The 16,007-nt window shown below is 43.0% G+C and overlaps 1 long non-coding RNA gene across 1 annotated transcript in view; it reads right to left on the reverse strand.

Annotated features, from left to right (window-relative positions):
- LOC109381170 (uncharacterized) overlaps positions 1–16,007 on the reverse strand; it is a 442,425-nt gene that overhangs the window by 99,544 nt on the left and 326,874 nt on the right. Inside the window, exon 7 of the long non-coding RNA XR_002123647.1 lies at positions 5,704–5,816. This is a non-coding gene — a long non-coding RNA (uncharacterized LOC109381170). The remainder of the gene's footprint in view (positions 1–5,703; positions 5,817–16,007) is intronic.

Raw genomic sequence — 16,007 nt, forward strand, 5'->3', positions numbered from 1 at the left:
GCTCATGAATGAGTCTGGAATTAATTACTCATCTGCTTCACTTTCTCTCTCAGTTTTCAATGTACCCAGATCAGGAGCATAGAGCAGGTCAGTCTACACCCCACAGCCTGGCCTCCATCATTTCACAATCGTTGACGCCTCCTGAGGAATCTTGACTGCACATGTCTTCCCCCCAGCAAAGCTGACCTCACAAACCACTTCTTACGATTCTTTCATTTTTGCCTTTCTAACTTTGCTCCTTCACTCTCCAACCTGGCATGTCCTTCCACTCTTTTCCCGTGAGATCATATCCATCATTTTCTTCAAGGTCCACAACAACATCCGGTTTTTGTGTCTTGAAGTCGTCATCCCTAACTCTATCCAAATGCAATCATCCTGTTCTTTGAATCGAAGTTCTCTCATATTCTCAAGCTTTTCTCCTCTCTGGCTTTCCTCTTTCCTTTGTTCATATTTACCAGACGCCTACCTGTGAGAGGAGCTGGCAACTTAAACCAAATTCAATGTGGCTGCTAATCTGAGTCCTACAGCCGAGCGCTTGGGCACTTCCTGAAATGTCTTAGTTTCCTTTCTAGGAATACTTTCTAGGATTGTCTCCATATCCAGCTTGATTACTATTCCCACCAGCACTCTGCTAATTAACGATCTCATTCCTGCTAAACTATTAACCTATAACTGGGTAGAGTTTGGAGAACCCCGAGTATTTGCATTTTAGTGGAGAATCCCCCACTAAGACAGCCTTACCTTGACCCTTGAACTGGAGCCAACCCATCCATGTGTAACACACCCATCCATGTGTAACACACCCATTTAGGCCCTATCTGTGGCCAAAGCCCCGGGCCATTCCCCCCATCCCTGCCCAACTCTGCTCAGCGCTTTACCCTCCTGGGGGGTTGCGTGGGTACAAGCTCTGACTCACGAGGCAGACAGAACTGACTTTGAATTTGGGTTTCAAATTCAAGCTTTGGCACAGACTAGCTCTGTGACTGAAATCTATCTGAGCCTCAGTTTCCTCACCTGCAAAATGGGGATAATGACAGTACCCTGTGCTTATGATGTTCTTGAGAAAATTCCTTGAAATAATGCACGTAAAGGATTTAGCCCAGTACCTGGTAAAGAATCCATGAAGTTTAGTTGTTATTATTATCGTGGTTCTGAATCCTGTATGCAGAACTGTATTCGCCCATCAGATCTGACAAATTGGTAGATTTTCTTTTGAGCTTGGACTCTAGGCTTTTTTCTCCAGGTTTGATCATCTTCCTTTGTGGTTTTATGGCTCCCTCTGTCCTAATCAAGGTGGCTTTCCAGCTTCGTCTGTCCTCAGCTTCTGTGTCCCCTGCTGTGGTATTATTCTATGTCCACTCAGGAGAGGAAAAGGTTAGGACTCAGAGAATGAACCTCAAATGGCAGAACAGCAGGAACCTTCACACATAATAGGTAATGCACTTCACAGTATGCCCTACCCAGGCTGCCTAAAGAAACATCATTGGGATCACTGCCTACCACTCTCCATGAGAGGTTCTGCTGGTACAGTGCTACCCACACCATTGACAATCATCAAAGTTCATGAGTGAGTCTTGGAGTGGGCACCAAACTAAACAAAATGGTGGTCAAAGCATTCCCACAGACCTTTTTGTCAAAACAATTAGCTGGAGTTTGTCCTGCATTTGAAATTCTCCTAAACTGGCCACTGTCAGGAGCAGAGTGTGACTCATTTTCATCTAAAAGTCAGTCGGAGCTAGCAGGGCTTTCTGATTTCCTCCCCTAGATGCCAGGGTGAACTTGGAAGGGATGTTGGGCAGGTGGGCGAACCCCGGGGAAAGGCTGCCAGCTCAGCGCCTGGTCAGAAGCAGGTGAGCTCACTGGGCCTGGGCAAAACTCATCACCAAGCGGGAGGCTGAGGGGGAAAGACCATCTCAGACATCAGCACAAAGGACAAGTTCAAGATGACTGAGAGCGGAGCGGGCAGGACGGTAACATCAAAGGTAATTTGAGAAGAGACAAAAGCAATTAGGAAGTGGGTAATAAAGAAAGCAGAGAGACAGGAGCCTCATACTCATTAGGGGCGATAATGAGACAAAGTTGGTGAGGATGGTTCAGGGTTGAAAACAACTTTGAAATAATAGTCTCTCTCTCTCTCTCTCTCTCTCTCTCTCTCTCTCTCTCTCTCTCTCTCTCTCTCACACACACACACACACACACACACACACACAGTGACTAAGCAGATATTTTTTCCTGGCATTGGCTGTCACTTGCTAATCAAACAGTTGTGAAATGCGAAGGTAATAGAATGATCATAGCCAACCTTCGTTAAATCAATAAACGGAAGCTCAAGAAGTCATTAGCAGTGATGTACATTTTCTTTGAGGAGTTTATAATTCAGTAATAGCAGACCTTTTGAAGAAGCACCTTCTAGCTCTCTGATTTACCTTTCTCTTGAATCAATCAGAGCCCTTTAATTTTATAATTCTACCCAGGATCAATATTTAGAAAGCATCATCTTCACCAACTCTTACAGGGTGAATTGTGTGCCCCCCTCAAATTCATATACTGATGCCCTAACCCTCAGGACCTCAGCATGTGACCTTGTTTGGAGATTACAGTCTTTACAGAGGCCATCAAGCTAAATGAGTCCATGAGGGGGACCTTCATCCAATAGGACTGGTGTCCTTAAAAGGGGAAGTTGGAGACATGCACATACACAGGCAGAACGCTGCAGGGGAAGGCAGAGATTAGGCTGATGACTCTACAAGCCAAGGAACCCCAAAGCTTGACAGCAAACCATCAGAACTAGGGGAGAGGCATGGAACAGATTCACCCCCACAGACCTCAGAAGGAACCAACCCTGCCGACAATTTGATCTTGAACTTCCAGCCTGACAGACCCGCGAGACAAGACATTTCTGTTATTTATGCTGCTCTATTAGCGGTGCTTTATTATGGCTGCTGTAGCAAAGTAATATACAAATACATTCCCTCTTCCTGTTTACAAATCGGCTGAGCAAACTAACTTTGAAGACTTTGAAGAGCAGGTTAATGAAATGCTTATGAAGAAAAGTATGTGGTGTGGGTCTTCCAAGCCAGTTATTAAAAAAATATATATATATATATATATATATCTCAAGAGATATTATTTTATTCACAGGCTGGCAGTGAAATTATTTGGAATATTTTGGTTAGAGCAGATTTCTCCTTCAACAGAATTCCAACAAGCAGTATGAGTATGGGCTGTGAGCCAGGATATAGAAATGGCTTTATGATAGAGAACAGAAGCTTACAATGGGATTAAATTAAAGTTACCTCCATCTTTATTTAGCTTTTAGATGTAATCATGCAGTGAAAACATACAGCTACATGCCTGGGACACAGTACATGTTCAGTAAATAAATCTAAACTCCGAAACCTTTGATGTCTAGATAGAGTCATCCAGTTTGATTTTCAAGGGATACCTGTTTTTAAAAAGTTGTTATATGAACTCTGCTGTGGTCAACATTGGCTATTAGTATATAGCTCCTGAACCCTTTCCATCAGGACTCAGAACGAAACTTGTGTATATTCTCACCCAGCTCCCTGAAGACAGCCTACGCATCTATGAAACCGGGCTTTCTGGAGTTACCAGGACACACATTAGCATGTACTGCTAAGGATGGGTTAAGTCAGGATATCAGGCCCTGCTGTCTTTGTGTTTCTGTGCCATACCCTGCTTGATCGCTATTAGAGTTCCTCACAGAACTCAGTGTCATTGTTGTGTGTGTGTGTGTGTGTGTGTGTGTGTGTGTGTGTGTGTGTGTGTGTGGTGTGTGTTCCTACCAGATTGTAAGCTTCTCAGGGTGACTTGGGTCTTTCCTCTTTGTGACTCCAGGGCTTAACATCGTATCTGCCACATAGAGGCACTCAATGCAAATGGTATGCATGTGTGTACGTTGAGAAAAGTTCTGCAGGATGAAAATTATATCATATACAATTGTGGCTGGCTTACTTTTCTGCTGCAAGGTTGTCTCAGAATTCAGAGTCACATTAACATGAAAACTGCAAGTCTTTACCTATGGTATTTTATTTGGTTTAAAAATACCCCTGCCAAGATAAGGCAGATATTACTATTCCCATTTTATAAATGACACAACTGTATCCCATAGGGTGATACAGGTATTTATCAGCCTCATCAGGCTCAGAGTGTGGAGTTCCAATTCAGCAATCCTGTTTGGGCTGTCCTGCTTCCTATAGCAGTCACACAGCGTCGTTTATCGCATGGCAATTGATGCCATGGATAGTGTGATTTTTTTAATGTAGCCACAGAGACCACTGAAAATCCTGGATCTGCTAAAGCTCACCCAAATAGCTCTGGCTGTCTACACAGACAGAAACTCACCCCAGACGGATGAGACAAAGGGTATTTAGGAAGGAAAGACATTGCAGGAGAAGGCTATACTTCCAGGGACGATACACAATGGGACTAGAACAAGCTGTATATTGGAATGCATTGTATACCAAATATCCTTATTAATAGAATTCCGCCCCAGGAAACAGACCAGAAATGGGAGAAATAGGACACATAGAGTGACTCGTGTACACCACATCTATATTCCCTCAGGGTTTGTAGGTTAACCTCTGGCAGCTGCTTGTAAACCTGGCCCAGCCCAGCAACAAAAATCACTGACCTGGGAAGCAATATAAAATTAATATAATATAAAATAAGATAAAATAAAATATAATAAATATAATATAATATAATAAATATAATATAATAAATATAAAATAAAATATGCCTAGTTAGAAGTATTCTATGTATGTACTATGTATATACCATATATAATATATATTCCTCCTCTCCTCCTCTTCCTCTCCGCCTCCGTCCAGTCACGGCACTAATTCCAGTAGTTTGGTTAAGGTGATCCTCTTTTGCTCATGTCCTAGGTGGATGGTGCATGTTTACGCTCGTGTTGCACGCAAGGCTCTGGCTTCTCTCCCAGGACGCCATTTCGCCTGGACGAGGGGTGAGTGGAGGGACCCAGGAAGGCCTGGGCCTCGGGTCAGCGGGGTCTGCCCTGGGCTGACCGAATAGACTCAAAAGGCTAGCCTGAACAAAAACTAGACTGAACTGATATTGTTTTGTTTCGGCAAGCAGCCCGGAGTATGAAGGGCAAGGCGTTTTAAAGATAACAAAGGCAACAGCTTTGATTCTTCCAGAAAATTTCTCAGGCTATCCTCTGTTACTCCCATCACTCTCCACTCAGCTCTGAGTTACAGACGCTTCACATTTAGTGAGTAGCTGGGTCTCTTTTTCCTTGAACTCATCCATGGCAGGTATAGTTGATCTAATACATATACGGGGCACAAAGTTTATACTCCAATTTGTTTTTAATGTAGTGACAAAAACATCGTATTGAGTCAGTGTGATAGAGTGAAGCATTTCTTAAAAATTCACAAAGGTTTATTTACTATTCTGCCATGTTTGATTACGGAGGGGGCTGTGTGTGTGATTCTCCACTTTTTACTCACTTCTGCCTCCCAGGTCAGAGAGTCCTGTTGTTGGGCAATATTGGGCTGCCCTCCTGCGATGCTCACAGCTGAGACTCGGTACCTCTTTACTCTAAGATGATCACTATTAGCATAGGTAGCTGTTTACAGGTAAAATTCATGGACCAAAGCACCAATTCTGTTTGTGGTAAAAACAAACAAACAAACACAAAAACCATCATTAGATTACCTTTTCCTGGAAGGCTAAGCAAGACTCCATGTTGCGAGGCTGTTGGAAGTACCACAGATCGGATTTCCAGGGACGGGTCATCACAAATCAGCAATTCCTTTCACTGTTAACCTCTGGAAAAGTGCAAAAAGTTACTGACAACTCAGGAACATTCAAAGAGAATATCCCCCTTGGAGAGACATTTAGAAAACAAGGACACACCACCCCTTACAAAACACCTTTTAGAAATGTTTGGTCAAAGAATAACTTCACTTGAATAGCTGGTGATTTCTAGCCTTTTTACGATTCAATGTTTCTGCGTGTACTTGGAATAACCGTTGCTCGACTAGTTCAAATATTTTCCCCCCTCCTCCGAATTTACTTACTGTGTAGACACAACTTTGGTGAGACCTGTTTGACTAGGTAACCCAAAGGAAATTTTCTGACATGGTAGAACCCCCACCCATGCTTATCCAAATTTCCTAGTGGAATTTTGGAAAGCACTGATGACTTTTGTAAACGTACCACACCTCGAATTCTCATTTTTCCGTTCTGTGGGCAGCTCTCTCTTTCTGACCCCGTTCTCCATCAAAGCAAACCTGACAAATCCAGGTACTTCCCTTAAATACTTTACCAGCTGGACTTAGCGCCTTCGCCTGATCAGAGAAAGCAAAATCACCTTTGGTGTGCTCTCCTAAGCCACTGATTCTGATTAGTTTGAGGAGAAGCACAAATGGCTTTCAGCTGACGCAAGCCATATCCCCATCCAACCGGCTCAAGTCAAGCAAAGCTTCCTGTTGGCCTCTAAGCAGACCTACTGCCTTCTGACCAGATCTTGGTTGGAGTGCAGAGAGTAGTAATGTGAGGATACGCTCTTATTGAAACAGCGCATAAGGGGTTCAGATAATTCAGTTCCCTAGTGTCTCTCCAACACTACACAGATGCAGTTTTGTCATTGTGGGGTGCAAATAGAGCTGGGACTGCCCATATGACAAGACACTGCAGCTAACTGCTCCTCCCTGATGGAGTCACCAACCAAGCACCCACTCCTGCTGCTTTTTGGATCTACCTCCCTCTCCCGAAGCTCTCAGCCTGGCAGTTTCCGCTTTCATAATGCTGCTTACAAGGCACTGGAGAACGCTGTGCACATGTTCTTTCTGAGGGAGTCTGTTGGATCCATTTGGGATCATTAAGTAGTTCAAGGTCAAAGTAGCTGAGGTATCGGGTAGGAATTGATCAAAGGATGCCGTTCCTGAGAATGGATGTAAACATGAGTTTGACTTCCTACTATCCCCAGAAGTGTCAGTGTACCATGGGAAAAACGCAGCATATCAGGGTGCCTAGAATCAATAATGCAATCCTGAGAAACACTCCCACTTTTTAATTCGTTTTTAGGCAGTGTCCTCTTTACTCTTGCTCAGTCTCTTGGGTGAAAAACCATGTGAAATAGTCTCATCTGTCAAAGTGCGTTGTTTCTGATCCACCTAACTGTTTCCACTGACACCATGTGTGCCACACATTCTTGAAAAGACAAGTCGACTGAGGGAGAACGTCAGTCCCCTTTATTTGGTGTCATATTTGCACTGGATTTTCCTGATAATAGTGACTATAAGTCATCTAGCTTACTACCTAAGTATGCAGCCTTTGTAAATGAAACCCCACAGTGAGTCCACAGACATAGACGAGCGATAGAATACCACAGGATCCATGAGAGCCAGAAATACATTCCAATCCCTAGTGCAAAAACTGAGTCCCTGATAACTGAAAATGTCTCTGAGGAAATTAGTAGTGAAGGGGATCAAAATATGCCACTCCAAAATATGTCACCTTGGCATATCAATTAGTTTGAGCTGAAGGGAATGCAGAATCAACTAATGTATAAAGAACACTTGTTGGAACTTTCCTTATCTGATTAAAAGCAGAAACTTCTGAGAAATGAGCCTAGCCATAAATTCTTTTTCCAGAGGAGTTTTATGGGCATGAAGATGGAAAATCAGCGCTGAGATGGGGCTGCACAAACTAACCTTCCTAAAATAACTCTTACAATCCATCAGTTCCCCCATACAGTTACCTTTCCACAATGTGCTGCCACTAGAGCCCCCAAGGTCCCCTTTCCTTTGTCTAGTCACTTCCCCACAATTTATTGCCCTTTATCAAAATGGTATATAAGCTTCCAAGTTTAACTGCCTCTATGGATTTTTACTTTTTTGTGGAGTCCTTGTGCATGTAAAAATATTGACACCAATAAGGAAACACATATCTCTTCTTCTGTTAATGTTGCTCTTGTTAGTTTAATTCACATGTCCCAGCTACAGAATCTAAGAGGGTAGAGGAAAAGTTTTTTCCTCCCTTATAGAGGCAGAGCTAAGACCAAGACTCCCTGGTCTTTTGATACCCTGTTAGGCACTCAAAAGAAAATGAAAAACCAAAGACATAGTCTATTTATGAGAGGTTCTTAATACATTACAAAAGTTGTTTATCATGTTGTATAGTTTGTTAATATTTCTCTGTTTCTTGTCGAGAACTTTTGGAGAAATGAGAATAAAGGAATTTAGTTACGAATGAGCCTACTTGAAATTATTGAGGGTACGATTTTCTTTGAATTCACTGGGCAATTTTCACATAATGATCAACTCAGAAAAAAATTCTGGTTTCCTGTCCCACCTCCATCCCCACCCCCCAACTGGTAAGTGTTTATGCAAATGAGTATAGGATAGTGTGTGAAAGCTCAAGCTTTGGAGTCATATAGAACAGGGTTAATCCATTGATTTATTCCATAAAGACTGGTTTATCAGAGCTTTGACAATATTATTTTTAGTGTGCATTGACCCAGCAGGCAAATGGCTTGAGGGTCTTGAAATCTCAATCTGATATGAATAAGCTGTCCTAGCTCTACAGCGTCAGTTAAGTGATGGTAAAAAAAAAATCCAAAAGAAAGTGAGCCTCCATCCTTGGTTTTCCGCATTCGTCAGTGAAATCCAGCCTGGGCTTTAGAAAGAGCTCTGCAAGTTTTCACAACCAGAGCAAGAAGCTGATAGAATCCTTTTGGTATGGCGCGGCAGAAGCGAACCGACTCGAGAATGCCTACCCTGCTTATTTATGTGCAGCGTTTAATGCTAAAAGGTGCCATTAAAGGTGAAGACCACATCGAGTGTCAAAGCAGTTAAAATCTTAAACATCCCTAATGACTGTTTTTAAGTCACTGCTATTCCTTACAAAAACAAACCCGCGCTAGATTAAGTGCGGGGGCACTCACGTGACAAATGATACCAGTCATCTGGATTTCTCATTACGGAGCTTCTGCCAAGTTCAGACTGTTTGCCAAGGATGATTTAACCATTCAGAGTGTCAAACTGACCGTGCACTTGGGGATGAGGGCGGGAAGAAGGCTCATCGCCTGAGCACTGTTTTCTCGAACTCCAAAATACCGAGGAGATGAAACCCTACGTTTGACTACCTTTCTTCACCCCCATAGTTAAAATCGACATCCACATGATTGCACTATTAAAAATGTATGCTGGAGGGCTCTTTCGTGTTCACATATTAAATCAAACAAATACTTTTTTAAAAGGTGTTAGAGGACAATGGAAGAAAAAAAAAGAGATAAATGGATGAGAAACCCAGAGTTGGCAAAATTAGATCGTTTAATGGGAGGTGTGTGTGTGTGTGTGTGTGTGTGTGTGTGTGTGTGTGTGTGTTTTACTGCCCTGGAAATCATTAGGCTGCAGTCGTAGGCCTGTGTAACAGGGAATGAAATATTGTCACGGCTCTGAAGGCATTAAAAAAAAAGGCCCTAAGTCCTTCTCAACATAAGTAAGCATGAATAATTAGTTTTAAATGCTTCCTTGTCACTCTGCTATTAGACTGGTCGATATAATTGCTGCAGCGCCAAGGGGACAGACCTTCACATCATCATTCCAGTAATTAGAAGTGTTACCTAATCACAGTTGTCATGAAGTCTCCCTCTTTCATGCTGGACAAAATTGCAGGTCATGGGTATGGTTAAAGGGTTCCTCAAGTATTCTGGAAGTCGTCTGTGGTCTAGAGTATCTCAGATAATGCTTTTGGGGGGAGACGAGTAAGTTTTGCTGAGTCCCCTGACATGCACAGTGAAGTCACCTTCCTCAAAGCACAGAGTGTGGCCTCCAGAAAAATCATTCTCTAGGAAGGAGCTGCTAATCGGTGCTATGTGACACGCAGAAGAGTCTCTCACTTATCCAAACTATTTTACAAGTCATATGGAAACAAGCTCTCCATCAAGCTGATAAGAAATCCTATTCTTGCTTTTGAGGTCACACACGGTAGATTACATATGATGACGGTTTCCCCACACTTTCTGGCTTCCCCTAAATCCCACTGAAGTCCCAGGGAGACCTTTGGGGCAATTTTATCTGTAATAGTAAAGCTGTTTTTCATGAGCATCTACTAAATGTCAGGCACTGTTTTCGATGATATCAAATTCAATGAGGAAGGTTTGAACCCCATTTACCAATTGGGTCTGAAAGAGGACTTAAGTATGTTGCTTAAGATTACACAGGTAGGGCCGGCCGAGTGGCGTGATGGTTAAGAACTGGCTTGGGACGCCAGAGGGCCCCGGTCCGATCCCACATATGAGGGCCAGTGACACTGCCCTCCACAGCTAAGATGCTGAACAGCAGCTCAACCTGGAGCTGGGCTGCTGTGAGATCCTGGCAACGGCTGCAGCCCCTGTGGCAGTGGGTTGCCATGGGCTACCGTGTGTAGCCAGCAGCCAGCGTGAGCGGCCAGCAGCCACAGTGAGCGGCCGTCCAGAAGCCAGAGACTGATCTGCCTCGCCCGGGAAGAGCGCAATGATGGTGCCAACTTGGGCCAGTGAAGCAACATCCTCCACAACTAGACTGAAGAACAAAAGGACAGCAACTTGTTTGTTCCCCTTCCCCCAATTCCCCAGCGCTGTTCCCATCCCCCCCAATTCCCCAATAAAAATCTTTAAAAAAAAAAAAGATTACACAGGTAATATTCCGTGGAGGTGAGGTTTAACTTCGGTCTGCCTCACTGTAAAGCCCAGGCTTCTGTGACATCCAGCAGATCACCCTAGGGGGATAAGTGGGTGGTTGTTAGTTGTTATTTGCTTCACTAGGTCTCATTTCCTTACTCGCGTACTTATGAGTTTAGAAGAGCCTGTGGAGCCTTTCTTTCAAGATTCTTATTTTTTTGCCCATTTTTAAATAATAGCTAATTTGGAAGAAGGATTGGAATGCAGTTCTGCTCAGAGGCTGCTCTGTGGTTCCAGGTGCCAGTCAATGTGACACCCTCTTGTAAGGTGCTTGTTAGGAAAGAGGTTTGTGAAGCCAATTCAAAGTAGTCACGACTCTAGACTACATTTAGTGGACAAATTAATTGTCCTTAGGTTCTAAATGTGATTTTCCCCCTTGAGGGGAAAGGTTAAAAAAAAAATAGCTATGCCAATTTTGAATAATCAGGAAGACTCGATAAAGGATTTTAGAAGTTCTGATGTGCACAGCCTCTGAGCATTTCAGTTTGGGCCTTTTTCTCTGTATTCTTAATCTGCGTGTCCTGACACTTCTTTGTTTATTTTGGTGCTGAAAAAGTTTGCAACTCATTGTTTATATTGCTCAGAGTTGCTTCTTTGAATTGTCTTCCCCTAGTTGAAGGGCAAAATTATGCTAGGGGCAAAACTGTAAAGAAGGTAAAGTTTATCCTTGGCACCGTTCTCAACTGACTCACCCCAGCCCTCATTCTCGGTCTTTTAATTGGTTTCTATCACTAGTGCTTAGCGGTGTCATATTTCCCCATCTCCTATGTAGGATAAATTATTCAATAAGCTCACTCACACTAAAAAATTCCTAAAGTAATAATATACTTTCCAACAGTTTTTTTCAAAGAAAAAACCTAGAGAGGATCAATAACTATTTCAAAGGTACGAAGGACTAATTATAATGGACCAATGCTGTGTGTGCGTGTGCGTGTGTGTGTGTGCGTGCATGTGTGTGTGTGCGTGTGCATGTGTGTGTGTGTGTGTGTGTGTGTGTGTTTAAATACCCACTTTGGGTAGACACACTTCTCCCACTCAACGGGGTTAATTGTGGACGATTCATCTCCTTGAGAACAGAGATTAGCTCAAGGCTTCCGTGCTTGAGCTACATAAACTCCAAGTCCTTTCTTGGAATCAATACAGAGACAAAGAGAATTGTTCTTACTGCCCGGGTTGCTAAAACAGGAAAGTGTGAAAAAGAAGTAGTGGGCAATCATGTTTGGCCCTGTGGAAGCAGCTCTCATAAAATAGGGAAAAGGGAAGTCGGCACACAGAAAGAAGAGCTAAGATATGGAGAGTTAGCTCTGTCATGGTGACGCCTTTCAAGACAGTCTAACCATACCTGAAATTACGTTTAACTGTACTGCTCAAAGGGGTGTGTGTGTGTGTGTGTGTGTGTGTGTGTGTGTGTGTGTGAGAGAGAGAGAGCATGTGTGTTATATGTATATGTTATTCCCACAACGTCTTCTTTACATGGAGCCACACTTTACCCCCTTGGTGCCAGCGATGGGGATGTGAATCAAGGTGGCTGGGCCTCTCAGTTACAAGGAACTGTAAACTACCAATTTTCACCCCACTTTTTGGGGCGTTGAAGGTTGGGTTTTGAGAGAGGTTGATTCAAGCTTTTTGGTGCTTGGAATTACAAGGATCCTGGCTGACACATAATTGGCAGGATTTAAGGTATTTTTGAGAGAGACATTTTTGGGTGGACTGTCACATTCCTGTTGCCCCTCTCCTGCCCTGGCACTGTCGCTTTGCTATTACTTTTGAATAATAATGCTATATGCACATGGCAACCTGCAGTGATTTGCCGGTAGGCAGCTGTGATGTTTTCCTCCGTTTCTTGTTGATGTCTGCAGTGTGATTCAATTCAATGCAATTCAACTCAATTCAATTCAATTCAGTTCCGTTTGATTAACCTGGACTAGGTGCTCCACAAGGTTCTTTTCACAAAGGTAAGCAGTAGACCATTTACATGTCACTTTGCAGTACAATAGTCCTTCCACTTACCAGGGGTATGGAAAGCATGAGCTACCATTTCAGATTTTGTATGACAGTCTGCACATCATTTAAGTCCATCTGTTGAAACTGATAAACATCAATGACTTGCCTCTGTTTTAACCTTTGATGCAACTCTGAGTCTTGGGTAAGTATAATAGAAGATGGGATTGGTGATTACAAGCTGATACTTGACAAACTCACCGAAAGGAAAAAAAAAAAAGAGCATTTACATTTATATTTCGAGTTGTGTGTGGTCATACCACTTTTCCACATCATGCCAACACTCCAATTAATGAAAGACTATACAAACAGGAGATGAAAGTATGCATCCCCTGGTTCTTGTTTTGAAAGTCTATGTGTTCTAAGCGATTATGACTGTGTATTTATTTATGTGTGTGCATATAAACTCAAACAATGCTTCGGAGCAGCATCTATAAATAGCTGCGATAACCGTGCTCGTTAACTATCACATGGATTCCAGTGGAAGAAAAGATCAAACCGGTACGTCTGTTATAACTCTCTTACTGCTCACTTCCTTTTCAATTTTCAAACACGGCTTGGTTTTTGGCTCCTAGACTGTTGACATTGAGTGTGACGAGGCCTTGGCCCTGAGGAGCTTCCGTTTTCCTACTCCCTGACTTTTGCTTTCCGTCTAGAAGCTGGGGTTCCTCTCTGCACCTCCAGGCTGGCTCCTGGCTCACAGTGCAGTGAGGGGTCCTGCTTGGGAGGCGGGATCATGAGGGCAGGCTTGCCCAGCGGTGGCTGCTGCCATCTGGGAACAAAGCCAGTGTCTGAGTATGTCCGCTGAGGACTTTCACACACTTGCTTTTATGAGGCTCGGTCTCAGGTTGGACCAAACTATAAAATCAGCCAGATGAAAAATCCAGGCAGTCAACCGGTACTTTTGTCTGTAGACTAGTAAATAATCAGTTTGAATGATTTTTTTTTCCCCTCCAAAATATGACTTTAGTTTAAGGCTATATCTTATACAACAAAATTTGCCGTGATTAGCTTGACTGGTGAAGAAAGTCATATGGGAAAAGGATGAATACATTTTGTATATGGACTCAAGTTCAAATAACCAACTTCACTTGTTTGGTCGCTGATTGGAATCGAATCTTAATTTTTTATATCATTCATAACCTAAATGAGATAAATTCTTTGAAGAGAAAAAAAATCATTCATTATGATCCTTGAAAAATCAATTGGCTATCAAAATGGTATGTCCAACAAATTAATCATGGAATGATTAACACGCTATGCTGTAGTTCATTGGGATATAAAGATACAAAAACTGTGAAATGTGGTTTTTGACTGTAAAGAATTTATAACCTACGTGAGGAGGACATGTGGACACACACATACATGTGTACACACAGGACGTTGGGTTCAGAAGAGCAGAGACATGACATGTAGAAGGAATAGTTCCCAGTGGCCTATGGTGACCAGGCACCTAAAATGGGGCTGGAAGAATGAAACAATTCATGTAGCTGAAGCAGAAGAAAATGCTATGGGGTGAGGGTGGGGGGCATTGTAAAATGCGACCTTATTCCTCTCACAGAGGAACAGTGTAGCAATTTTAGAAAAGTAAAGAAAAGGTTTTAATAAAAGGTCAGGGGCTGGCCGGGTGGCTCAGTTGGTTAAGAGCTCACTCAAGAGTTTGAGCTCTGAGCAACAGCAGTTCGATTCCCGGCCCAAGCTGAGCAGCCGCTGAGCTGCCAACAGGTGGCAGGATCGCTCAGCTTAAAAAAAAAAAAAGGTCAGAAAAGTGACCTGATATCTCTGAATCCACAGTATTCATAATCTTCTGTTAACATACTGATTTAATGTTTTTCATGAACCAAACGAACAACCTATTTGATTAACCGGTCAGTAGGTGCTCTGATTATCTATTGATTTGTAATAAAGTTTAAGCCCCAAATTTAGTGGCTTAAAACAATGATATATATTTATAATCTTCAACGGTTTCTATGGGTCTGGAAATTGGGAAGGGCTTCACCAGGTGCTTCCATGTTGGGGTCTCATGTGATAACCAGCATATGTTGGCTGGAGCTGAAAAAACGGGGTGAAGGACACTAAAGAAGGGGGGGGGTCCAGGCACCTCTTTCCGGGGTTCTCAGAGCCTCTTCAAGTGCTCTTGGCACACAGGGTAGGTAGGGCTTCCTCCCATCACACTGGCCACACACATGGCTGGATGCTGAAGGCTACGAGAGTGAGCATGCTAAATCCAAAGCGCTGGTGCCTGCCTCTCCTGACCCAGCCCTGGGAGTCACACAGCATCACTTCTGTCACGTAGCCACACTGCGTCTGGTTTCAAGGGGAGCAGACATAGGTCCCACCTCTCCATGTCAGAGCTAGTTCTGTCGTAAGAACAGGGCATGGAATAGAAGCTGCTGTTCTAACCATTTTGGGAAACGCGATCAGCCACCATAGGTCATTTGGGGCATGTTGTTTGATCAAACGCTGTCCTTGAGGAGTAAGACATTAGCAGAAAAACCCTGAACAGACGGTGCTTATGTCTATCGGCTGAAATGTATAGATGCCATGCACTCAGAAGGGGGGCTAGCATTCATGTATACACTGGTATGATCACCCACACACCAGCGACTGAAACACAGCTCCCCCCCCCCCTCAGGCCGTGGCTCCTAGTCCATAAAATAAAACATTTGGAGGCTGGCCCCATTCATCATAGAAATGAAGAGTCATCTTCAAAACACCTCACAGGGCTTGAATATTTTGTGTTCTTACCTATCCTTCCTTTGAACCTCGAGCCCAGCCTGGTAGTATTTCACAGTCGTTTTCTTTAGGATTTAATTGCTGGAGAGGTGTCGTTTGCTAATGAGGTTGAGCAATCTACACTCTAGCCTGCATTCCTGAGCCTTGGGCTCATGTATTTGCACACATAGCTAAGGGTTAAATAGACTTTTGAAACAGAATGGTCTTTTCATGATTGTTGTTGGTAGCACTATTATTTTAAACATGAAGCTTCATGTCCCACAAATATGTATGTCTGTTCATAAGAAAGGGCAATCCTCCCTGAAAGTCTCAAACATGAGCCAGGAAAGACATTGCTGAATATCATCCTCTCACCTCAATGTAAATCAGTGTCTCTTTATTTCCCAATGCAATATGTACTGGGGATGCCCCCAAAATGCATATGTGTGGCTTGTATTCATTTTTTGTTATAAGTATATATTGAGTATTACAATTTAAATACAATTTTTTCCTTTCTAAAAATGTGCATACATTCTCTCTCTCTCTCTCTCTCTCTCTCTCTCTCTCTCTCTCT

Source organism: Hipposideros armiger, unplaced genomic scaffold (genome assembly GCF_001890085.2).
Source record: "Hipposideros armiger isolate ML-2016 unplaced genomic scaffold, ASM189008v1 scaffold_45, whole genome shotgun sequence".
NCBI lineage: Eukaryota > Metazoa > Chordata > Mammalia > Chiroptera > Hipposideridae > Hipposideros > Hipposideros armiger.